This window comes from Pleurodeles waltl, chromosome 6 (genome assembly GCF_031143425.1).
Source record: "Pleurodeles waltl isolate 20211129_DDA chromosome 6, aPleWal1.hap1.20221129, whole genome shotgun sequence".
Taxonomy (NCBI): domain Eukaryota; kingdom Metazoa; phylum Chordata; class Amphibia; order Caudata; family Salamandridae; genus Pleurodeles; species Pleurodeles waltl.
Window position 1 is genome coordinate 1,614,506,642 of NC_090445.1, and position 27,296 is coordinate 1,614,533,937.

Consider the following 27,296-nt stretch of genomic DNA (forward strand, 5'->3'; position numbering starts at 1 on the left):
CCACAGTGATTGATCCAGAGACCCCATATCTTCTGGAACTTCTTCAGGCACCCTGTGGTCTTATAGGTAACCTTTTTAGTGGCCATGTAGAGAGCGATCAATAAATCAATAGATTTTTTGGGGCACACTCATCAACCATAAGGGTATCGAGGCGCTGTGTTGGCTGCTGAGCCAGCATGAGTACTTCATTAGATAGCCAGGTCTTGACCTGTGTTCTGAAATCCAGGATGGAAGGTAAGGACCTCAGGTAAAGGGGGATCTTGTTCCATGCTTTGCTGTCAGGTAAGAGAAGACACATCCTCCGTGGTTGCTCCTTCGGATGCATGGTCTACGGGCAAGGTAGAGGATGGCTGATCGGAGGTGTCTGGTGAGGTGGTGAAGTTCAGGTAGTGGTTGAGAAAGGATATTTAACAATTTGGTGGGTGGTGGACGGAGGCTGTAGTATTACAGATGACTCAAGAGTTCGGGCCCTGGATATTTTCTAGGCCCTAGGTTCTGGAGGGCTTTGTACGTGAGGGTCAGCAGTTTAAATTGGCATCATCTGTCCTCCAGTGGAGAATGCAGAGGTGAAGGAAAGGTGCAGCTGTATTTTGGGAGGTTGAGTTTGAGTCTCGCTGATGCGTTCTGAATGATTTGGAGTTTGTTCATGTGGTGGGTCATAAATCCAGTGTAGAGAGAGTTACCATAGTCCAGACAGTTGACGATGAAGGCTTGGGTGACGGTGGGCCTAGTGTAGGTGGAGAGCCACATGCAGAGTTTGCTGTCAATAATGAATCTTAGACTGCAGGTATGTTTTGTCAGGGTGGCTGGTGGAAGGGGAGCTAGGTCTGTATGCAACTAGAAGTCATCCCAGGGAGATGTGAAGTTATCGAGTATAAGGACTTCAGTTTTGTCGGTGTTGAGTTTAAGGCAGTTTTGATGAGTGGGGTGAGAGACGATGTCAAAGGCAACTGAGTTGTCGAGGAGTATAAGGGCGACTCAGTGTCCGTGTTGTAAGATGGTGTTGATATCATCTGTAGAGGTGAGCAGGGTGGTTTCTATGCTGTGATTGGGGCGTAATCCGGACTGTAATGAATCCAGCATGTTGTTGTCTTCTTTTTAGACCTGGCTCTTTTTGCAGGGTTACCCCTGAACATTTTGCCTTCTTTCTCCTGATTTTCTGACTTCTTTTGGCTGGCTGTAGGACTCTGGCCACTTTACCACTACTAACCAGAGCTAAAGTGCATATGCTCTCTGTCTAAAATTTATTGGTGGTTAGTTAATCCTTAATTGGCATATTTGATTTATTAGTAAGTCCCTAGTATAGTGCACCATGTGTGCCCTGGGCCTGTACATCATATGCTACTACTGGACATGCAGAACCGATTGTGCCACCCACATGAGTAGCCCTATAAACAAGTCTCAGACCTGCTACGGCAGTGTCTTTGTGTGTAGTTTTACATTGCCATGTTGACATTGCAAGTGCGCCTACTTGCCAGGTCCAAACCTTCCCTTTTACTACAAGTAAGTCCCTCCTAAAGTAGGGCCATGGAAAGGTACAGTGTATTTAATAGGTAGGACATGTAGTGCTGTGTTTTGCATGTCCTGATAGTGAAATACTGCTAAATTTGGTTTTGACTATTGCAAGGCTTCTCTCTCCCATAGGGTAACATGGGGATTACCTTGAAATAGCTTTTAAGTGTAATTTTCCATTGGGAGCAGAGGGAGATGTGGAGTTTGAGGTCTCAGAACTCACAATTTAAAAATACATCTTTTGATGAAGTTGTTTTTTAAATTGTAAGTTTAAAAATGCCACTTTTAGGAAGCAGGCATTTTCTTGCTTAACCATTCTGTGCCTCTTCCTGTCTGCTGAACACACGTCTGGTTCAGAATGACAGACACGGGCAATAAGGAACAGATACAGTGAATGAAAAGGCAATAGATATAGACAGGAACAGACAATACATGGAAACACTCACACGTAGATGGCAAATACAGTGACAGAAAAATACATGGGCAACAAGGGACAGATACAGTGAATAAAAAGGCAACAGATATAGACACAGGCAGATGATACCTTGGAAACATGCAGAGACAGAGGGAAAATACAGTGACAGAAACAGACAGAAACAGACATGGGCAACAAAGAACAGAAACAGTGAATGAAAAGGCAGCAGACAGAGACGTGGGCAGATGATGCCTTGGAAACATGCACACACAGAGGGTAAATACAGTGGCAGAAAAAAACTATGAGGAACAGATACAGTAAATGAAAAGGCAACATATATGGACTCAGCCAGACAATACCTGGGAGACATGCAACAGAAGGCAACAGATGAGGCAGGCAGGCAGGTGGGCAGCAGGATCAAACATGGGGAGGCTCTAGCCTGAGGTAGTGAGTGCAGTGCCTTTGCCCTGGCAGCTGGAGAGCAGAAACTTGACCAGGGGTCATCTCTGTTTTTCATGCCTGGAGGGTTGGCTGCTCTGGAGCGCCTCAATACTTAGCCATGTCCGTATTTGCCACTAATAGGCCCAAATTAATAAAAAAAAGTTTGGCTTGAGGGACTTTCACTTCTGTGGGTATACCTAACAAGACAATGTTTTCTAGGGGAGTCAAATAGCGTATGTAAGAACGACCCCCTCCTGTCCCACGTTATAGTTAAATTGGGAGACTCTGCCCTGCCGAATCTATGCAGGCAACCCCTGCCAAAGTATACCCTGTGAAGGATCTTTTATTGGATCAGTCTTAGCCTGGATTTAATTGCCATCTCCCTCTTGTGCATCAACGCTGCCACTCAGTCTATGTCATATAGTTCTTCCACCTCACTTTCCCATCTGTCTTTTAATTTCTGTAGAGAGTATTCTACTATTTGGGAAATGCTTTCTTGTAAATCGAGGATACCACTTTTGCTTCTATCTCTTTTTGGAGCAGTCTCCCCTCTAGTGTTGTGAAGTCAAGGATGTCTGCAGTGTCTGGTCTCTCTGTCCTCCAGACGTGTTTTAGCTGTATATATTTAAAGTGTTGTGTCTTGTTCAACTGGTAGTCTTGCTGTAAGGAGCTGAAGGGGATCAGGTCTCCTCCCTCTAAGAGATCACCCATACCAACATTCAGGTTACTCTCTCCTCTCGTATGCAATTGGAGGAGATTTTGCTGGAAAGACATCCTGAGTATGCAACACATACACCCACTGTGTCTCTGTCCAGGTTTGAACCATTCTCCCTGGAAGAATCTTTTACGGTCATCGGTGTCCTAAAATCTGGATCCCCGATGGACCTGTGCCCTCTCAACATTTTGGCACTAGGGGCAAGAGTCATTAATCCCTTGGCCAACAAACTTCTAAATGAGTCTTTATTAGCCACACTGGTGCCTCAGGCCTAGAATCAGGGTAAAATCTCACATTTATTCAAGAAACCCTAGACGGACCCAGGTGAGAAAACGAACTACTGATGGATATCTCTGCTCCCAGCTTTATCTAAAGTGCTTGAGAAACTTGTCAATCAGCAGCTTTCTTAATATCTGGAAAGCAACAATCTTCTATATCCGAGTAGTATGGAGAAGGTATGTTAAATGTCTGGGGAATGCAGGGTTAATTATGTTAGATCTTTCTGCATCCTTATACACAGTACCCCATGGTACACTTCTTACCTGCACTGGCTCAAGCACTGGACTGTCTGACTTCGTTCCTGGAGGGATCTGGTCAAGAGGTCTAGTCCATCCTCTTCATCTGGGTCTCAGGAATTGCGAGTGGGAGAACCACAGGACTCGGCCCTGAGCCCCTTGTTATTCAAAATTTACCTTACTCCACTGGCCCTACTTGCCAAAGCTCTGGGAGCAAAAATAATATCACATGCGGATGACATCCAGTTATTGGGATAGGGAGTCAGGTTTCCTGGGAAAAAGATCAGAGTATGTTCGTCAGCCATTTTTAAGTGGCTCCCGCAATTCCAGCTCAAAGCAATGCAGAAAAGACTGAGCTGATTTTGTTTGACATGGAGACCTCTGAGACTTGGCAGACATTTTGGCATTACATTTGAAGATTGTTTTAGACTACTAAGTACTTTAAGGAAATGTTTACATTTTCTCTCACTGTTAGCCAGGAAACTAATCATATATGCCATAATAAGTCCTGGACTGGATTATGGCAATGCCTTGTACTGGGGCCTCCCTGCATATTTGTCCAAAAAACTACAGGTGTTCCAAAACGCCACAGCCCACACTCTCCTAGCCTTGACTTAGAGAGTACATGTGTCTCCACACCTTAGAGCACTTCACTGACTCCCTGTAAAAAAGAGGATTTTATTTAAGATTTGTGTCCGGGTCCACAGATCCCTTCATCAGTTGGGCGCTGGTTACCTCAGAGCTAGGATCAGTTTCCATGTCCCCTCTAGGCACATCTGTTTGGCTGGCGCTTTTTGACCAAAATCCCTAGGATTAGGTGTTAGGTTCAGTAGTAGGTTTTCCTTTCTAGGACCTACAGCCTGGGACAACGTGGCGCTGGAGCTATGGACCATTTTAGACTCTGCAAGATTCAGAAAGAAGCTGAAATCATTTATTCAGGTATAACATTCTGCCGCTACTGGACTGCTAATTGGAGGTGCAGAGCACCAGGATACTCCTTGGAGTGGAAGTGCACCATATAAGTGCCTTTTCAGTTCATTTTATTAGAGATCCTGATAGTGTCTCAGGTCCAAAAGCCCTTTAGTTTCCAGATTTCACTCAGTCGTGTTCCTACCCTTAGGGTTTTTTTGGGTGATTCCATCTCATACACTTCTCTGACCCTTTCCAGGCTTATATTGTCATCTGTGTTGCTGTCAATAGCTTTCTTAATCCCTTCCCTCTATAAAGGTAGCAAAGATAGGAGCCAGATTTGAATTGGGATCTCTCTAGTGTGTTATTAGGGTGGTCTCAAGGCATGAAACCAAACACATTAGCCACTAGTATGCCGAGTAGTATTGTTGTATATTTGGGATAGCTATTCCACCATTCTATTGGTTGTGCTGCAGTGTCCGCAACACCAATCTTGGATGTCCCCAGTTCCAGAACAGTTTCTGGACCTCTCCCTCTATTCTGACAAGGATCTTCTCCAGAATCTTGTAATATGTGATCTGGAAGATGTACATTGGTTTTGGTAGAGGTATTATCTTTTACATGGCAGCCCTTCCTAATAGTGTTAGTGGCAAAGTTCTCCATCTTTCCATGTGTCTGTAGAAGCCTGTAATTATTTTCCAAATATTTCAGTCTAGACTGCCTTCCCAGTCAGTGGTCACGTAGAGCCCCAAATATTGCAACCCCTTGCTGTCTATGATTAGAAGCCCTGGAAGGTCCTGTGTGTCAAGGTGACCTTCCACCGTATAGATTTGATTTGCCCCAATTGTTTTTGCAGCCTGCATGTTTCCCATACTTCTTGAAAATCCTCAACACTCCTTTGATTTGGATTTGTGACATAAAGAAGGATGTCTTCTGCATAGAGTGAGATTTGTCATACCCTCTAAATTGGGAACTTCTCAGACACCTTTACATTGGCTCTAACCCTAGCCAATGGGTTTCTGAAGAGCAGTGCTATCCAGCCCAGTAATTTAGGTCCAAACGCGAATCTCTTCAGAGCCCGTGTCAGAAAAGGTTTAATGGACGGCATTGAATTCCTTCTCGGCATTTAGGGTAGAAATGTATGGTGGTCTTCCCTTGCTCGTACTGTCTCCAGCCAATTGTAGACTATGTAGAGGTTAAATCTTGTTGCCCTCCCTGGAATAAGGCCTAATTGGTCATTATGGATTAGGGAGTGATAGACCTGACAGCCTTAGGGTGGTCACCCCTAACTTCTTGCCTGCCTCCCTCCACTTTTTAGATACTGCTCTTGCTGTTTTTAAGACTCTGCGCACTTTACCACTGCTAACCAGTGCTAAAGTGCATATGCTCTCTCCCTTTAAACATGGTAACATTGGATCATACCTGTTAGAAATGGGGTCTTTGGTTGGCAGTCAGGTTACCCCCTGTCCAAGCAAGGACCCTCACTCTAGTCAGGGTAAAAGAGAATCACCCTCAGCTAACCCCTGCTTACCCCATTGGTAGCTTGACACGAGCAGTAGGCTTGACTTCAGAGTGCTAGGTGTAAAGTGTTTGTACCAAAATACACAATCTCTTAATGAAAACGCTACAAAATGACACAACACAGGTTTAGAAAAATAGGAAATATTTTTCTAAACAAAACAAGACCAAAACGACAAAAATCCACAACAAACAAGTCAAGTTATCACCAAAATGCAAAAAGAGTCTTCATGTAATTTTAAACACACACTAACACTGTTAGTGTGAAAATGTACCTTGGGTGCATCAAAAATAACCCTGCACGGGTGAGTGTGCGCCAAAAAGGGCTTGCAATGCGTCAATTTCACTCACGAGCGAGACCTTGCGTCGTTTATCCTTTTGTTGGGTAGGGCGTGTCATTTCTTCTCTCCACAGGAGGACGATGCGTCGATCTGGTCAAGACTCTTGGGTCTGGGCAGGCCTCACGTTGTTTTTACACACCCAGCAGTACTTGCGTTGGAAATCCAGCCGCACGATGATCCGAAAATCATGCACCGCTGGTTGCGATCTCACCAGCCTCCGTCAGCGATGCTGTGCGTTGTTTCTCAAGCCCCGGGCATTGATCTTCGGGTCACGTTGCAGACGAGCGTCGATTTTCAGCAGTGAAGGCGGCGGCGCATCAATTTTTCAGCCGCAGATAGGAGTTGTGTTGATCTTTTCCGCGCACGGCGTTCTGTGCCTGGATTTCTTCCTCTTAGGCTGCCAGCTTCTCCTTTCAGGGTTCCAGGAACTGGATGGGTACCACTTGGCAGAGTAGGAGTCTCTCCAGAGACTCCAGGTGCTGGCAGCGAGAAGTCTTTGCTGTCCCTGAGACTTCAAACAACAGGAGGCAAGCTTTAAATCAAACCCTTGGAGAGTTCTTCTCAAGATGGAAGGCACACAAAGTCCAGTCTTTGCCCTCTTACTCTGGCAGAAGCAGCAACTGCAAGATAGCTCCACAAAGCACAGTCACAGGCAGGGCAGCTCTTCTTCCTCAGCTCTTCAGCTCCTCTCCAGGCAGAGGTTCCTCTTGGTTTCCAGAAGTGTTCTAAAGTCTGTGGTTTTGGGTGCCCTTCTTATACCCATTTTCTCCTCTGAAGTAGGCCTACTTCAAAGCAAAGTCTCTCTTGATTGTGAAATCTTGCCTTGCCCTGGCCAGGCCCCAGACACTCACCAGGGGGGTGGAGACTGCATTGTGTGAGGGCAGGCACAGCCTCTTCAGGTGTGAGTGACCACTCCTCCCCTTCCTCCTAGCACAGATGGCTCCTCAGGAAATGCAGAATACACCCCAGCTCCCCTTATGTCACTGTCTAGTGTGAGGTGCAACCAGCCCAACTGTCAAACTGACCCAGACAGGGAGTCACAGAATGGCATAAGCAAGAAAATGCTCACTTTCAAAAAGTGGCATTTTCAAACACACAATCTCAAAATCAACTTTACTAAAAGATGTACTTTTTGAATTGTGAGCTCAGAGACCCCAAACTCCATATGTCCATCTGCTCCCAAAGGGAATCTACACTTTAATCATATTTAAAGGTAGCCACCATGTTAACCAATGAGAGGGACAGGCCTTGCAACAGTGAAAAACGAATTTAGCAGTATTTCACTGTCAGGATATATAAAACACATTACTATGGCCCTCATTTCGACCTCAGTGGTCTTTTTTAAAGACCGCAGAGGTCCCGCCGGACAGAAGACCGCCAGTGTTGGCGGTCTTCCGCCAACCAGATTATGACTGGTGGCGACCCTCCACCATTATTTGGACGGAGAGCCGCCAGCAGCCATACTGGTGGTCGGCGGTGTAGGGGAGGCTGCTCCACCGTCATCGCCACATCATCAGAACACCGCCTACCGAATTACGTACCAGTAGTTGGTGTTGCGGTGTTCTAGTGACGGGGTGCTGGCGGCGGAGCGGCCCCCATGGATCCCGGTCCCTCCCGGAGGACCACCAAAGCAGGTAAGATGATCGTCTGACAGGGGAGGGGGGTGTTGTGTGATGTGTGCGTGAATGGGGGTGTGAGTGTGAGTGTTTAGAGGGGGTGTGTGGGTGTGTGTAGGTTTACGGAGGATGTGATGTGTGTAGTGGGGATGTATCGTGTATGTGTGTGTGCATGTGTGCTTGTATGTGTGCCTGTATGTATGTGAGTGGTGTGTGCGTGCGTGAGTGGGGGTGTGGGGTGTGTGTTTAGGGTGGCCTATGGAGGTCGGGGGGAGTGGGTGGGGAGGGGGCCCTACCACCTTTGAGGGGTATTAGGGGGGTCGTGGGTGTTGGGGGTGGACTCAGGGGAGGGAGAGACCCCAATCAGTGCCAGGGACCGAATGCACATGTCCTACCTTAACCATACACTGCACACTGCCCTTGGGGCTACCTAGGGCCTACTTTAGGGGTGTCTTACATGCAAGAAATGGGAATGTTTAGGCCCGGCAAGTGAGTACACTTGTGAAGTCAAATCTACAGTTTAAAACTGCACACACAGACACTGCAGTGGCAGGTCTGAGACACGATTACTGATCTACTTAGGTGAGTGGCACAACCAGTGCTGCAGGCCCACTAGTAGCATTTGATTTACAGGCCATGGGCACCTCTAGTGCACTGTACTGGGGACTTACTGGTAAATCAGATATGCCAATCATGGATGGACCAATTACATATACATTTTGGCCCTCATTACAACCCTGGCGGGCGGCGATAAAGCAGCAGTAATACCGCCAACAGGCCGGCGGTAAGAAAAATGGAATTATGACCACAGCAGAAACCTCCAACACATACATCCACTTTAACACTCCGACCGCCACGGCGATAGCACCACACACAGTGTCGGTAACCGCCAACAGCCAGGCAGAAGACAATGTACCACCCACAGTATCACAATAAGCTAATCCGCCAGCTTTTCCGGGGCGGTACCAATGCCATCAAAAGCACGGCAGAAGCAGTACACAGAAGGGAAACAACTCACCTCTCGACACTCAAGGAAGAATCACAATCCATGGAGCCCAAACTGCAGATCTTCCCCATGCTGGTATGCCTTCTCCTACACCAGGAACACGAACGCCGGCGAAGACGACCACAGTAAGTACCGCACCTACCACACAAGGGAGGGGGGAGGAAAAAGAGAGTGACACACATGCAACACGCAACACCCCCATCCCAACACCATACACATAAACAGATGCAACAACATTACATATACACTCTGTACCCCTCAGGAATAACGCAAGGACAAAAGGAATTGATTAAAGTCAGTGTAATATTACGAATTTAGATAAATAAGTCCATAAAGCAATAAACAGTAAGTACAATATATACAAATGGAGGGACCATGACCACTCCAAAATGTCCGTGGCCCACGGGGCCATAACACCTAGGCCAAGGCCACACTTGACTCCTGCTTCAATACGGAGAAAACACTGCAGGGGCATCAGGTCGAAAACACACAGGCACCTCAAGGGGACAGGGAATGGGGTGCACCTCAGCCGGAAGATGGTACATCGCCACTGCTCCTGGAGGGGGCAACATGCCCTCTGTGATGTCCTGGGAAGTGTAAGATCACAGTCTCTCAAGTAGGTGGTTTGCCCACTGCCTGGTCCTGGGGAGTGCAAACCCACAGACTCTCAAGTGGGTAGTTTGCCCACTGCGTGGTCCTGGGGAGTACAAGGCCACAGTCTCTCTAGTGGGTGGCTTCTCCACTGGTTCTGGATGGGGCCTTGTGCCCAGTGTGCTTCATCCTGGCAAGGATGGGGTGAGTAGATGGCTTCTTCCACTGGTTCTGGAGGGGGGCTGGTGCCCAGTGTGCTTCATCCTGGTAAGGAGGGGCTGAATGGGTGCCTTCTTCCACTGGTTCTGGAGGGGGCCTGGTGCCCTGTGTGCTTCATCCTGGCAAGGAGGGGCTGAGTGGATGCCTTCTCCCACTGGTTCTGGAGGGGGCGTTGTGCCCAGTGTGCTTCATCCTGGCAAGGAGGGGTGAGTGGATGGCTTCTTCCATTGGTTCTGGAGGGGGCCTTCTGCCCAGTGTGCTTCATGCTGGCAAGGATGGGGTGAGTGGATGCCTTCTTCCACTGGTCCTGGAGGGGGCCTGGTGCCCAGTGTGCTTCATCCTGGCAAGGAGGGTGTGAGTGGATGACTTCTTCCATTGGTTCTGGAGGGTGCTTTGTGCCCAGTATGCTTCATCCTGGATGGTGCAAGGTCACAGTCTCTCATCTAGGTGTCACACCCACAGGTGTTGCAGGGGCCAGGACGCACTACAGCCCATGTAGTCATGACTACACACTGCTCGCCGGTGGTGACGGCTGCTCAGTTGATGGCAGTTGTGGGGCTGGCAGTGGTGTTGTCAGTGGTTGGGGCTGGCTCCAGCCCTTCCCCACTGTGGCTGCTGCTACTGGCAGTGGTGCTGCTGACGGTGCAGGTGGCGGTGCAGGTGGTGGTGCTGGCAGCGGTGCAGGTAGCGGTGCAGGTAGCGGTGCTGTCAGTGGTGGGAGAAGGCTCAAGCCCTTCCCCTGCAGACTCGGACGGCTGCCCACTGGGGCTGCAGCTGCTGGCAGTGGTGCTGCTGGCTGTGCAGGTGGCGGTGCTGGTGGTGGTGCCGGTGGCGTTGCTGTCAGTGGAGGGGGAAAAAGGCTCCAGCCCTTTCCCTGCAGCCTTGGACAGCGGAAGTGCCATGGCTGGTGTTTTTTGCCCAGATGCCGCTCCAGTCCCAAGCACCAGATCCATCCTGCCTGCGGCATCAGTTCCTTTCACATTGGCCTTGGCAGCTGTTGTCCCCTTCTTGCCCTTGGCAGATGGTGGTACCTCCTTGCTTCTGCCAGCTGGTGTTCCCTTACTCCCCTTGCTGGCTGGTGGTGCCTCCTTCCCCTTGCTGGCTGGTGGTAAATCCTTCTCCTTGCTGGCTGGTGTCCAATTCCTGCCCTTGTCAGCCAACGGCCCCTTCTTGCCCTTGCCAGGTGGTGCAGCGTCACTGGCTGTGCTGACAGGTGCTTCTTTGGAGCCTGTCACACCTGCAGTAGCTGCAGAAACTACAGTGGCTGTGGACTGGGTGGCTGAGGTGCTGGGCTGGGTTCTGGCCACCCTGGCCCGAAGTGAAGAACTGTGGGGGAGGGAGGGGCAGGGAATAGTTCAAGGGTGGTGAGGAAAAGCTTCTTAGGGACAATGGAGCGGGAAGAGGGTGAAGGTTTAGGGGTGGAGGAAGAGGGAGTGGTTGTAGGAGGTGTCTGTCTGCTGTGTTTGGGTGCAGGTGCATGGGCTGGAGGGCTTGCGTTTGTGTACTTTGGGAGGAGGTGGCACAGACACAGTAGGAGAGGACACAGGGGACGTGTGCATGGATGTTGGGGTGGTGACTGCCAGTGAGGGGCGTGTTGTGAAAGGTGTGGTGGTGATGGAGGTAGTGGATGAGGATGTAGTGCATGCAGGTGTGAGTGGAAACGCTACTGGGAGGGAGGTGGGCGACGAGGAGGAGGGGGACACAGTGGAGGCAGTGGATGTTGGTGTGTCTGCATCTGGATGGTGCTTGTGTGAGTGCCTGTGGGATGAATTGTGATGCTTGTGTTTGCCTGAGCCACTTCTGTGTGTTGATTTGGGTGCATGCTGGTCTGATGGTGTGCTTGGGATAGGCTGGGGTTGAAGGGATTGGGACTGTGTAGAGGAAGTTGGAGGGGGGAGGCTGGAGACAGGGACAATGGCTGCCATCAGTGAGTTGGCCAGAGCCTGGAATGCTCTCTGTTGGGCCGCCATGCCAGAGTGAATGCCCTTCAGGTATGCATTTGTTTGTTGCAAATGCCCTGCTAGACCTTGGATAGCATTCAGTATGGTTGACTGCCCAACAGAGATGGATCTCAGGAGGTCAATAGCCTCTTCACTGAGGGTAGCAGGGCTGACTGGGGTAGGGCCTGAGGTGCATGAGGTGCCTGGGGTGAAGGGGATACCCACCCTCCTGGGTGAGCGGACATGGAAAACTCGCTGAGGGGATGCTGGGAAGGCAGTGCTGGAACGGGGGTGGTGGCTGTACCTGTAGTTGGGGTTGGCAAAGAGGTGTCTGCCACTGCCAGGGAGCTTCAATCGGAGGAGGTGTCGCTGTCGGTACTGTCCCCTCCTGTCTCTGTCGCGGTGCTCCCCTCACCCTCCGTCTCACTGGTGCCCTCACCGTCAGTGGATTCGGCCTCGAGGCCCATGTGGGATGCAGCTTCTCCATCGCCAGTGCCTCTGCTCCTCCACCAGATGATGCTGATACACACAAACACAGGGTAACAAAACAAAAGGGGGGGAAGAGACAGAGGATACACTTGGTCAATGCCAGCAACAACACTACCGTTGGTGTACACAACTCACAGGGAACAGCCCGATGCACTAGGCCATGCACTACCAGTTACAATGTAAGTCACCAGGCCATGGGTTACATTGCCTTTAGCTGCACACCTGAAGCCCATAGGACCCTGCCCAGTATTAGATGCCCACTAACATTATTGGGGTTGGAGTGCATCTGAGCTTGCCCATCATGGAACCTACCCAGCCATGTTCGCCCTGGTCTAGGGTCACTCGCAGCCCACATCCCCCACCCAGGTTAAACCTTAACACATGCAAAGTCATTCTGAATCTGTACTCACCCCTTGTGGCTGCTGTGATTCCTTCAAGTGCCCATCCAACTCCGGATAGGCCACCGCCAGGGGGGTCAAGGTACGACAGGCACCCCTTCCTCGTTGGGAGGCCAGCCCCAGCTGGGCCTCTGCCGTCTTCCTTGCCCAGCGGTGCAGGTCCTCCCACTGTTTGCGGCAGTGGGTGCTCCTCCTGTCAAAGACCCCCAGGGTCCGCACCTCCTTGGCGATGGCACGCCAAAAATCCTTTTTCTGATGGGCGCTGACCTGCAGAAAAAGATACAGCAGAAAAGGTATTATTCATACCGTCTGGACTGTTATACTCATGGCCCAACACATCCCTCCCATCCCCTTACGCACATACATTGACAACCATACATGCAACACTCTACCCAGGCCCCCTCAGCCCACCCCTACACGAGGCTTACACACACAGCACTCCATATATTCATGCCCCACGCATCATGCTCACAGTGTACTCACCTGTTGGTCTGGAGGACCATAAAGTAAACAGTACTGGGGTAGGACCACATCAACCAAACTCTCCAACTCCTCCAAACTGGTTCTGGAGGGGGACTGATGCCCACAGTGCTTCATCCTGTGAAGGACAGATGGAGTGGATGCTGTTCTCCACTGGTTCTGGAGGGGGACTGGTGCCCACAGTGCTTCATCCTGTGAAGGACAGATGGAGTGGATACTGTTCTCCACTGGTTCTGGAGGGGGACTGGTGGCCAGGGTGCTTCATCCTGTGAAGGACAGACGGATTGGATGATGTTCTCCACTGGTTCTGGAGGGGGACTGGTGACCAGAGTGCTTCATCCTGTGAAGGACAGACAGAGTGGATGCTGTTCTCCACTGGTTCTGGAGGGGGACTGGTGCCCAGAGTGCATCACTCTCCCCGTGACGGTCCTAGTTCCGTCACTGTCCCTGTCGCACATGGGCTGGCGGTGCTTGACTTTGCAGTTTCTGACATGTGCAGCGGTGCTTGCCATGGCGGTCTGTGCCCTGTTCAGCGGTGCTTGACTTTGCAGTTTCTGACCTGTTCAGCGGTGCTTGCCATGGCAGTCTGTGCCCTGTTCAGCGGTGCTTGCCATGGCGGTCCTTCATTGCCCAGCGGGGCTGTTGCTGCTGGGGCCCTCCTGGACAGTGACTCTGGCGGTGGCCTCCTGTCCAGTGACAATGGGGCTGCCCTCCTGGGCACTGACTAGTGACAATGGGGCTGCCCTCCTGGGCAGTGACTCTGGCGGTGGCCTCCTGGCCAGTGACAATGGGGCTGCCCTCTTGGGCACTGACTCTGGCGGTGGCCTCCTGGCCAGTGACAATGGGGCTGCCCTCCTGGGCAGTGACTCTGGTGGTGGCCTTCTGGCCAGTGACAATGGGGCTGCCCTCCTGGGCAGTGACTCTGGCGGTGGCCTCCTGGCCAGTGACGATGGGGCTGGCGGTGGCCTCCTGGGCAGCGGGGATGATGGCGGTCTTCTCCGCTGTGCTGCTCTTCCCAGACTTTGGCGACTTCTTCTGCCCCTTCCCCACCTTGGGAGGAGTCACAGCTGAGTGGACACTCCCCCCGGGACTGTTGTGATCGGCTTTGGCGGCTGGAGTCTTCCCCTTGTCCCGCCGGGCACTGTCCATCTTCTGGTGTTTCACAGGGGGGGGACTGGCTGTGCTGTGCCTCATTGTCACACTGGCTTCCCTGGTGTCCGGTGCACTCCACATACCTCTAACAGGCACCACTGGTACCGGTGATTTTTTGGCTGAGGTGCTTGTACGGGACTTATGAATTTGAGGAAGGGGGGTGGTGGGAAAGAGGTCAATATTGCTGAGGAAAAGTTTCTTAGGAACACTGGGACGGGTAGCTGGAGGGGGTCTGGGAGTGGGGCAAGAGGAGGTGGTTGTAGGAGGTGTAACTTGTGTGGTTTGGGTGCAGGTGCATGCGCTGGAGGCTGTCGTGAGGTGGATGGCTGTTGGGTGGGTGTGTGCCTGCGTTTGTGTACTTTGGGAGGGGGCGTCACAGACACACTGGGAGAGGACACAGGGGACGTGTAAATGGGAGTGGGGGTGGTGAGTGCAGGTGAGCGGGTGAGCGGGGTGTGGTGGTGGATGTGCTGGTGCGGGACCTAGTGGCTGTAGTGGTAGTGCATGCAGGAGAGAGTGTAGACGACACTGGGAGGGAGGAGTGAGACGACGAGGAGGGGGACACAGTGGAGGCAGTGGATGTTGATGTGTCTGTATGTGTGTGATGCTTGCGTGATTGCCTGTGGGATGTGTGGTGCTTATGTTTGCCTGCGCTTCCCTTGTGTGTTGAGGTGTGTGCAGGCTGGTCTGATGGTGTGCTTGGGATAGGCTGGGGTACAGGGGATTGGGTCTGGGTGGAGGAAGTTGAAGGGGGGAGGCTAGAGACAGGGACAATGGCTGCCATCAGTGCTGAGGCCAGAGATTGCAGGGTTCGATGAAGGGCAGCCTGACCAGAATGAATGCCCTCCGGGAATGCATTTGTGTGTTGCAATTCCCTTTCTACACCATGGATGGCATTCAAAATGGTAGACTGCCCAACAGTGAGTGACCTGAGGAGGCCTCCTCACTGAGGGCAGCAGAGGTGACAGGGGCAGGGGCTGAGGTGCCTGGGGCAAAGGTGATGCCCACCCTCCTGGGTGAGCGGGCACGGGGCGAAGGCTGAGGTGCTGCTGGGAGGGCGGTGCTGGTAGGGGGGGTGGCGGCTGTACCTGTAGAAGTGGGGGGCACAGACTTTGCCGCCACCAAAACGGAGCTCCCATCGGAGGACGAGTCCGTGTCGCCGGTTGGTGATCCTGTGACCGCTGTGAAGCTCCCCTCGCCCTCCGTCCCACTGGTGTATTCAGAGTCCGTGGTGTGGCCCTCCATGGCCATGTGGGATGCAGCTCCCTCGTGCTCCTGTGCCTCTGTACCTCCGCCTGATGATGCTGATGCACACAAGAACAGGGAGAGCACAAAAAGGGGTGGGGGACGACAGAAGAAAGACAGGTTGAGTGCATGGCTTACCGCTACTGTTGGCAGACAATACAGATACAGCAGCCCCCTGTAATACGCCGTGCTGTTGGGCTCTACAGATGCAGTTCCTGGGATATGGCCTACATGGCTATGGTGGACATCACCACACATAGATGACACAGGGGCATGTATACCTGTACTTGGAATTCTACAGAGGTAGGGTGGAGTGCCACATGGCCTGCATTACGGAGGGGCCTAGCCTACAGAACTCGCCCTGGCCTAGGGGAACCCACAGCCCTCCTCCCCCACCCAGACACCTTCACTGCGCGCAAAGTCCACAGAATGATGTTGTATTCACCCCCTTGTGTCTGCTGTGATGTCCTCAAGCGCCCATCCAACTCAGGGTAGGCCACCTCCAGGATCCGGAACATCAGGGTGGTCATGGTGCGACGGGCACCCCTCCCACGTTTGGAGGCCATCCTGAGCTGAGCCTCCACCGTCTTCTTGCTCCAGCGGCGAATGTCCTCCCATCTTTTATGGCAGTGGGTGCTCCATCTCTGGTGGACCCCCAGGGTCCAGATGTCCTTGGCGATGGCACGCCAAATATTCTTCTTCTGGTGGGCGCTGACCTACATGAAATGTACAGGGGAAGAAGAGAAGTCATTACCAACAGCACTGTCTAAGTGAGTGGCCCACATCCCTACCCTTGCCATGTGGCACATGCATCCATAGTCCTTCATTCACGCAGAACTCTGCCCCCTTCCTTCTTACAACCAGCCCTCTCCACACAGGCATAGCCCATACAACTTTTTCCCTGTGTACTCACCTGTTGGTCTGGAGGACCGTAGAGTAGCGTGTACTGGGGAAGGACCCCGTCCACGAGCTTCTCCAACTCCTGTGCAGTGAAGGCAGGGGCCCTTTCCCCAGACGCACACGCCATTGTCTCTTCCAGACCGAGGTCACAGCAGCACTTGCAGTGTAGGTCCTCTCCTGTCGAAGATCAGGTATAGAGTGATTCAACTGATAGAAAATGGCGGTGACGTCCGCGGCGGTGACGTCTGCGGCGATGCGTATCATCACCGCCGGCGCACTTCGTCATTGGCTCCTGGGACCCATGGGGTCCAATGTTAACCAATGCAGCATTGCGCCGCGGTCTTCGACCGCCTACGGCGACGGTGTACAACACCAGCGCAGTTACCTCACATCCCATTGTCCCAGTTTAGAGGTCAGGCAGCCACCATTTCAGGGGCCCACATGGCCAAATTACCAACTGCGTCACACATACCTAGGCCTGGACTCAACACACTTACAGACAACTTTTTGAATTATGTTACATGTTCTGTGTAGACTGTGGGTACATACCTCTGAGTTGTTTGACTCTGTGGTCGCTGTTGTCCTTCCTAGGCACCGTCAGCTGGGACATGTGAGGAGATGGCGGAATCCTCCAGTGTACCGACCACTGGTGGACCTGTTGACAATGGAGGAGCGACATTTAATCACCACCTACAGGTTTGACCGTGCCACAATCCAGGAACAGTGTACCCAGTTGGAGCCTGACCTGATGTCAGCTATCCGCCATCCCACAGGGATCCCCCCTCAAGTGCAGGTGCTATCAGTGCTCCATTTCCTTGCAAGTGGGTTCTTTCAAACAACAGTGGCCAGGGCATCAGGGATGTCCCAGCATATGTTTTCCAACGTGTTGTCTGCCCTGCTTAAACACATGCGGAGCTACATTGTTTTCCCTCAGGTGAAGGATTTGGCTACAGTTAAAGGTGACTTCTATGCCCTTGGACACATCCCCAACATCATAGGTGCAATTGATGGGACCCATGTAGCTCTGGTCCCCCCCCCACAGGAGTGAACAGGTGTACAGGAACCAGAAGAGTTATCATTCGATGAATGTACCGATGGTATGTTTGGCAGACCAGTACATCTCCCAGGTAAATGCTATGTTCCCTGGCTCTGTGAATGACGCCTACATCCTGAGGAATAGCAGCATCCCTTATGTGATGGGTCAACTCCAGAGGCACCGTGTGTGGCTATTAGGGAACTCTGGTTACCCCAACCTGTCATGGCTACTGACCCCAGTGAGGAATCCTAGGACCAGGGCAGAGGAACGCTACAATGAGGCCCATGGGCGGACTAGGAGGGCGATCGAACGCACCTTCGGCCTCCTGAAGGCCAGGTTCAGGTGCCTCCATATGACAGGTGGTTCACTTTTCTACTCACCAAGGAAGGTGTGCCAGATCCTCATCGCCTGCTGTATGCTTCACAATCTGGCTTTGTGACGCCGGGTGCCTTCTCTGCAGGAGGATGGTCCAGATGACGGTGTTGTGGCAGCTGTGGAGTCTGTGGACAGCAATATTTCCAGTGACACACAGGTGAGAATACATTCCTGCCTACTACAAGTACTTTCACACTTCTAACTCTATCCTGTATGTCAATTTCAACCAGTATAACTGAGTTGTACATTTCCATTACGGTTTCACAGGTGTGGTTACCAACGTGTGTCATCTGCTTACATTCCTCACGGACTTGTGATGTGTGACATAGGTATGTTGACATTACATTTAAGAACGGACTTTGTCACTGTCATTGCCAATACACATTTTCAAAATCACAGACTGACTCCAGATTGTTTTGTGCTTCAAGGCTGTTTATTGAAATGTTAAATATTGGAGGGGGGTGGTAAAATGGTGAGGGGTGATGGTGGAGGAATGTCCATGGCAGAGTCCAGTCTATTAGTCTCACAGGTGCATTGCCCATATAGGCATAGGAAGTGGAGCTGGGGCAGTTCCAATATGGACAGGATTACAAAGTGGGACAGTGGGATGACAATCAGGGTGGTCTCATTTCTTGGCGGGGGTCTTGCCTCGTGCTCTGTCCTGTTCCTGGATCTCAGGGACCGCTTGCGGGGTGGTTCTCCATCTGCAGGGGCCGGGGTGCTGGTGTGGTGGTCCTGTGGCAGTGCCTCCTGTCCACTAGCGTCGGCGGAGGTGGTGGGCAGTTCATCGTCCATGCTAGTTCAGGGGCCCCTTGGAGTGCCACAGTGTCCCTGCTGGTGTTCAGTATCTCCTTCAGCACCCCTACGATGGTGCCCAGGCCAGAGCTGATGGTTCTGATTTCCTCCCTGAACCCCAAATACTGTTCCTCCTACAGGCGCTGGGTCTCCTGAAACTTGGCCAGGACCGCAGCCATCGTCTCCTGGGAGTGGTGGTATGCTCCCATGATGGAGGACAGGGCCTCGTGGAGAGTGGGATCCCTTGGCCTGTCCGCCCCCTGTCGCACAGCAGCCCTCCCAGTTCCCCTGTGTTCCTGGGTCTCCATCCCCTGGACCGTGTGCCCACTACCACTGCCCCCAGGTCCCTGTGGTTGTTGGGGTGGTGGGTTATCCTGGGTTCCCTGTAGTGGTGGACACACAGCTGATTGACGTGTCCTGGGTACAGAGGTATGGGCCCGCTGGGTGGGTGCTGTGCTGGTGTTACCAGAGGGTGGAAGGTCTGTGGTGGGCTGTGCCTGTGCGAGGGGAACCGACTGTCCGAGGCCCACAATGGTCCGGGCTGGTCATCTGGATCCAGTTGGCCAGAGCTTGTGTCATCACTGTGGGCCTCTTCTGTGGGTGGGGTAGAGATGTCTGGACCCTCCTGTCTGGTGACGTTGGGTAGTGGTCCTGCAGGGGTGTAAAAGCATGATTATTGCATGTGTGTGTGTCATGGTGTGCAATGGGTGGGTGAACCTGTACCCCGGTGCTAGCATTCCTGTGTGGGGGTTTGTGTGATGATGGTTGGGGGGTGGCATGGGTATGTGTAGTGGGCATGCTTTAATGTGTCATGCAGGGCTTGGTGTTGGGATGGGTGGTTTGTGCTATTAGTACATTAGTGAGGAGTTGGAGTGATAGGGGAGGGGGTGAGGGTGGGGGTCTGTGATTGAATGCAGGTAGGGTGGGGGATATGATAGTTAAGATTTGACTTACCAGAGTCTATTCCTCCACCGACTTCTGCGGGCCCCTCAGGATACATAATGGTCAAGACCTGCTCCTCCCATGTTGTTAGTTGTGGGGGAGGAGGTGGGGGTCCGCCGCCAGCCGCTGTACCACGATGTTGTGCCTGGAGACCACGGAACGCACCTTCCCCCGTAGGTCGTTCCACCTCTTCCTGATGTCGTCCTGATTTCTTGAGTGTTGTCCCACTGTGTTGACCCTGTGGACGATTCTTTGCCATAGCTCCATCTTCCTAGCTATGGAGGTGTGCTGCACCTGTGATCCGAATAGCTGTGGCTCTTCCCGTACGATTTCCTCCACTATGACCCTGAGCTCCTCCTCCAAGAACCTGGGGTGTCTTTGCTGTGCCATGGGGTGGGGTAGGTGATGTGTGTGGTGGTGTATGTGGTGATGAGTGTGGTGATGTGTAGTGGTGTGTGGTGTTTTGTGCGTGGAAGTAGTGTGGGTGATGGTGTTGTGTGCCTGTGTGTGGTGGGGTTGTCACTGCTGTGCCGTCTCTCTGACCTTCGTCAAAGTCTTTGGTCGTAGGGGTTTGTGGGTGATGTGGGTGTGTGTTTTATATAGTATTGCTTGTGTGGGAGTGGTGTGTGTATGTGTATCAGGTGTGTGTATTTCGAATTGTCCAATGTGGCGGTGTTTTGGAGATGTGTGTGTATTTTGAGCGCGGCGGTGTGTACCGCCAATGGAATACTGCGGTTGAAAGACCGCCGCGTGGATCCGTGTGTCGTGATAGCATGGGCGTGTTTCTGTTGGCGTGACGGTGGAGGTTTTGTTTTCGCCAGTTTATCACTGACCTTTGGTGTGGCGGACTTGTGTGGGTGTCTGAATTTCAGCGGATTCCGAAATGTGAGTCATAATAGCTGTGGCGGATTTCCGCTGCTGCGGCGGTGTATTGGCGTTCTTCTGCACGGCGGTAAGCGGCTTTTACTGCCAATGTTGTAATGACCCCCATAATGTGCTACTGGTGAACATTGAGCAACTAATATGCGCAGTGGTGAAACACAAAGTCATTGGTCAAACACAATTAATATCATCACATTCCACCCTATGACCAATGAATTTTTGTTTCATACCTCTTATTTCAAACAAAAACAAAAAACAAAAATATCAACACAAAAAAAACATTAGAAGCAAATCAGATTTGAATGATCAAAGCAATCACTGTAAAGCAATGGAAGTGGATTAACATATTGATCTCATAAGCTTTCACATCAGATACATCTACACAGAAAAGACTGAAACTTATATACTCTGATTGAGAAAATAGTGTCTCTAAAATAGCAATTTGATGTAGCATGAGTTCTTCTCATGTAAAGGTACACGGTCCACCTGAAAGGTTTGCTGGCGAAATTCAGAGTTCCACACAAAAAAACACAGACAGTTAACTGTTAAGGTTGCTTAGTTCCAGTGGAAGAATGTAATCAAACAAGTTGAACTTGAACTGAAGGCGCCAGTTGCGCACAATGGATCCATGGTGCTTGTACTTTACACAGTCAGGTTCAGGTTGTGGTTCGGTCCCTCCCCTGACCGCACACGCACACACCCGGAGGGAGACCCCACAGCACACTCATGGTCAGTGGCGAAACGTGGTAGGATCTGCAAAAGAAAAAAGTATGACTTTTCTTGCAAATAACATTTGTCATCTGAAATGTGCCCTTCCTCTTCCTTTCCCTGTTTCATAATTAGCAGGACGTTTTTGGGGTCCTTTGTTATGATTTCTGCAGGTTCTGGAGGGTCACTTGGGGCTTCAACCCACACCTCAGCACTGAGGTTTTTATCTGCTGCACCACAGCTTCCCTTTTCTTGCACTGTCAGAAGGGCTGGGGCAGACTCCTTCTTTACCAAACCTCCATTCACTGCACTTTTGACAAGTTGGGCCATTCTGTCTCCAATTTGTATGAATGAATCAGATTATTTTCTAGTTATCAGCATCATTTTGATTTCTCCTTGGTAATCTGCAGCAATCACTCCCCCTAAAACCTGATCAATTTGCCATATCTGTCCTGGTAACTTTCCTCTCCCCAACTGATCTTTGACTGTTTGTGGGACAGATTGCTGTTGTGCGTACTGAATCACAGCTTTTATCAAATCTAGGGGAATGGCATCTCTCTAATCTCTGCCCACCTGTAAGTGGCTTTTTCTCCCAGCTGTCCACATTTCTGGTGCACCCACTTAGCCATCCCCTCTAAGTCAGAATTCTGGGTGGACACTTCAGACTCTGAATTTTTCTCTTTAACATCTGCAAGGGAATTGAACCAGTTAGGTACAAACCATGTGGAAAACCAAATGGCTGAACCATTGGCAGTGAACCAAGAATCAGTGTAAAAATGACACATCTCAAGCAACTCTTGCTTTAAAGTCTGACACACATTGAACAACGCTGTTCCTTCTCCTGTGCTAGAAAACCACTTTTCAGTCAATTAATCATTAGTCAAACAAACATGCTTTCTATCCTCAGGTGACACGAATTCAAATCATGCACTCAATTTCACTGGTGACTCTTTTACCTGCGGTACTCCCTGCACCCTCTCCACATCCTGAAAAGGGGCTTGTGACACCTGTTCATGTAGGGCTGCAGTGACTCTAGCCCTGTCTTGCGTGTACCAGATCCAGTGTATGATACTTGCTTCCTGTGCTAAACTGTGAGATTTAGGTGAATTCATCACCCACTGCATACTTGATATTTCAGGTTTCATACTCCAAAGTTCCAGGGGCACTGTTTTCTTCCCCTGTTCTTGATTTACATGTAAATCAGTGTTTCCCTCTTGCACTGCGCAAAAACCTAAAGTCTGAATTATTTCATTTGCCAAATCAAAAGCGCGCAGCTGCTTATATTTTTTCCTAGTGACTTTATACCAAAGTGTTAGGATTTCACTCAGATGAGGGCTATACTGTTTCCAAAAATCAAACAAGCAAACAGTAAGAAACTCTAAAATCTTTTGTTTTACTTGTGCCAGTAACTGCACATTTTGCACCAGTACCTCTGCCATGTCCGAATTAGTTTTTCCTTGCAGAAGCGGTCTGTAAAAAACATTCTGAGCTCTGTCCTCACTGTTATCTACTAAGGAATGCAGGGTGTTTTGCTCTATGCTCTGCTCACATGGAGGCTCAGACTGGCTCACAGCTGTCTTAACCCCCTCATTACTGGAATGGGAAAAGCCAGATTCTTCTAAAACAGCAGTTTTATAGATTTCAGCATTATCTTGCATTAATGTGTTCTGGCTAATTTGCTCAAGTAAATTCTTATTTTCATGTTCTAATTGCCTACATCTCTCTTGCATTTTTCCGTAAGAAGATAAAAGTACCCAAACCCTTCTGTCAAGAACAAAAGGAACATCATTTCTTTCAAAAGGCACATTTTCTAAATATGCTTTATCACAGCGGGAAAACATGTTTCTCACAACACAAGGCAGTTTAACTTCACATGCATTTTCAAACATGGTCTGCCGTGCTTCTGTAATTCTCTAAACAACAAAAAACAATTACACTTTTAAATATTGCACTTCGAAACTCCAATTTGACTCCCAGACTAACGACTAACGACAAAATGTTCTGCTTTCCCTCATAACCGAGCTTACAGAACCTCTCTGGAATACACTTCTGAGTTTAAAGAAGACATTTATTGTTATCATTTCCCACCACGAGGTTCCTGAGAGACGAAATTAGTAGATTGGAAGCACACGTTCAAAAGTAGTTGCAGCAATGAAAGCAAAATATATCAAAGTACTTCTCAGTTGCAATGTACACAGCAAATATAGGTGATTATATTATAGCATAACTTCAAAGCAAAGCATAAAAGTCAAAATTCATCACCGTAGGGCCAATAGCTCAGCTTCATCTTTCTGGGGTCTGCAAGTTGATGACTCCGGTCAACTGCAAGAAAGAGATTTTCTACCCAAACGGGAGACAGGCAACCGACGTCTAGCTCCTGTCTGAAGTCAAGCACATTCAATCTACCCTGCTGTAGCCCAGAGTCATCCTTAAAGGCAAACTCAGTGTGAGAACCGAAGGACCCTGGAGAGTGGCCAATTTTCCTGAGCCCCCACTCTCTCAGACTGGATTGTGAGGTAAACACAAAATCTACGTGCTCTTATCAGCTAAGGTCTGGTGTGAAGAAAACAGCTTGGTCCATCTTGTGGAAAAACACAGCTTGGAAAAACACAGCTCATCTGCAATGTCTCAACTGCAATGTCTAACCCCACGTTAAAGCCAATAGGCATTGCATGAATGTTTAAATATGGGTGTGCGTGTCTAACTGTGTGTGTGGATGTAGGCATGTATGTCGGCGTGTGTGCGTGTAAGTGTGTAGGTGGTGCCTGTGTGCGTGTCGTGTGGGTATGGGTAATGTGATGTTGGGGGTCGGGGTGGGGATGGGGGCCCTGCCACCTTTGGTGGGTGGCAGGGGTTGTGGGGGGTAGGGGAGGGAGTCGGGGTGGGGATGGGGGTGGGGGAGACCCCTATCGGTGTCAGGGAAGGAATTCCCTGGCATTGATAGTGCTCACCGCCATGGATTTCATGGCGGTTCAAACCGCTGTAAATCCACGATGGTAAGCCGGGTCAAAATACCGCCGGCGGTATAGTGACGGCCGCCGGGCTTGAGACCCAGGTCTCCAGCCCAGCGGGCGGAACGTAGAACCGGCGGATGACCATAGTGGTAACCGCCATGGTCATAATTCCACCAAGTAAGACCGCCAGCCTGTTGGCGGTCTTACAGCCGGATCTCCGCCTTCTGCCAGGGTCATAATGACCCCCATAATGTGCTACTGGTGAACATTGAGCAACTAATGTGCGCAGTGGTGAAACACAAAGTCATTGGTCAAACACAATTAATAGCATCACAGGCGGAAGCTCAGATCTAGATAACATCTCAAAAACGTATCCCATAACACTAAATGAAAAGCTTTTCTGTATCCAGTAAAAGAATAATGGCAGGGACTTTATTAATAGCAAAGTAGTCTACTGCCGCAGCCCAAAATTGTGGTTTGGTTGCAAGTTGCTGTCCGACAGTAAACCCATTTTGGTCTTGGTGAACCAAAGTGGTGAGAATCATATTAAAACGATTAGCTACAAGCTTCATAATGATGTTATAATCGATATTTAAAAGGGTATTTGGGCGATATGAGTTTGGATCTTCTTTGTCGTTGTCTTTTTTTGGGAAGCTAAATGCATTCCCTGCACAGAAAGAATTTTGAATCGTCCCACCCTTTAACATATTATTGATTAAAAGCAAAAAATCATCAATAAAGATTCTGAAGAATTCTACCATGAGGCCATCAGGGCCGCAGGCCTTCCCATTCGAGAGGTTTCTGACCACCTCCAGGTGTTCCCGCTTGGTATACGGCCGGGAGAGGGCACCCCCATCTTCCATTGACAAGGTGGGAATGTCTAATTTGCCTAGAAAGTCCCTAATGGCCTCTGAGACAATACATTGGATTTGGCTGCATATTTGTCTATAGTGTTCTAGCATCACTTCTCCCACTGTCCTAGACTCAGTGTATCTCTTCCCTGTAGTTGAACATCTTAAAGCATGAATCGTATTACTAGCCACTTGGTCCCGTGCTTGCCAAGCTAAGAATCTACCCGTGAAATTACTTTCCTCGTACACTTTCTGCCTGTGGGCCTGGTATGCTCTTTCAGCCCAGCCGAGATACCGGTCAGAAAGTGCCAGCTTGGCCTGATCAAGTAATTTTTTATTGCTTTCCTTGGGGGACCTAACATATTTATCTAGCTTCCTCTGCACTTCCTCTTCCAAAACCCGACTCTGTTGTTTATCCTATTTGACGCCTCATATAGGCTTTTAATGTGTCTCAGACCGTACTCGGAGTGGCAGAATATCGATTCCTATAAAAAAAAATACCTAACTTCATCTTTACAGACCTGAACCCATCCTTCCTCTTGCAGGTGCTGCTGGTTAAATATCCACCTTTTGAGCTGCGGTATATCTCGTTCTGGCTCTAGCAGCACATCCAGAATAAGAATAGCATGATCCGAAAGGCCTGAGTGAGGTGTGCACTGGCCCTTAAAGTACAATGTTTTAATTATTAGGAAAAAATCAATACGGGATGCACTTTTAAAGCGGCTGGAGAGACATGTGTAGTCTCTTTTATTTGGCGCATTGAACCTCCAGGGATCGCATAGAGCCAATAATCTTAAATAATCCTTAAAGATGTTTGCCACCTTAGGTTTGGATTTCTTTTTCCCTTTCACTGAGGAGTCAATATATGGCTCTTGAAGAAAGTTGAAATTCCCACCAACAATAACCTTGCCTAGGATTTATAAGAGAGATTGAAAGAGCTCCTCATACAGTCCGGGATCATCTTCCAGTGGCACGTAGAAGCTCACAAAAGTAAATCTCTCCATCGCACTTTACTGCTCAACCAACACCAGCGTTTGTTTTTATCACTGACAAAGGCGAGTACTCAGGTGCCCAGTTTTTTGCCTGCAGTACCCCTATGAGCTGCTTGCGCCACAGCCACCCCCTTATAATTTACCCATTTTTTGAACATGACAAATTCCCCCAGTCTTTGTGGCCGGGATGTGGGTTTCTTGTAGTATGATTACAGAGGGATTTGCTGTATTAACCAACTCTTCAATTGCAGCCTTCTTCCTCCTATTATTTAGCCAATTAACATTCCAAGTAGACAACTTTTAGCATAGAATTTAACCCTGTCATTTGGTCATTTTGGAGTCCCGAAAAGTTATGAGCCAAATAACTCCACTCCTGAAGCCACCCTGTTTTGCGGTTCTTATAATCACCTTAGTTCCACACCAATAATTTGGCATAACCACACGCCCGGTTCTTTTACACTAATTGACTATCTTGCTTTGCCTACTTCTCCAAAGTTGGGTTGTACTATTCTGTGTTAGGATCTTATTTTCCTCATTTACCCAGCATCCCACCCACCCACCACCTCTCCACACCGTTTCACTAGAAACCCCTCCCTCTCCCTTAGTGGGCTACACCTGAGCTACTCCCGTCTGAGCAATCTGGGACCACCGCCCACCCTCCACCCCTATTCCCTGTCCGTGACCCTATTCGAACTCTCCATCCCCCAAAGCCTCCCTACCACCAATAAGGCCTCATGACATAGCACCCTATTCAAAAGCAGCAGCAGAGGGAATTTGATAGTAGATTACATTTAAGTGTGCTGTGTGAGAAGTATGTTAATCTTCACCATGAAATTCATCACCCTAATTAATTGTTTCCCCCTTCATCCCATCCCCTCGACATTTTGTATCGATTGCAAAAGAGTCTTAGCTGCATCATCTGTTTGTAATATATTTGATCAGCCCTTAAAAAAGACTTTGAGTTCTGATTGCTGGATAAGCCCTGCCGGGGCTCCTGCTTTTTGAAATTCAGGTATCATTCCCTTCAGCTCACTCCTCCTCCGTACGGTGGCAGCAGACATTTCTCAGAAAATTTTAAAAGTGAAGTCATCTGGGATCTGATATGCTTTGTTTTTAATCGCATGATAAAGACTACCTACTTTAATACGAAAAGCACCAAAGTTCACCAATATTGTTTGAGGATATTTTGCATTAGGAGATTGCACTGCATGCACTCGATGAGCACGGTAAATAGAGAGATCTTGGATTCTATCAACCGACTTTGGGAGAACATATTGTGGGATTAGGTCTATAATTAAGTTTGTGACTGTTTGCCCATTTTCACGCCCTTCCAGAATCTCCTTGAATCTTAGATTGGAT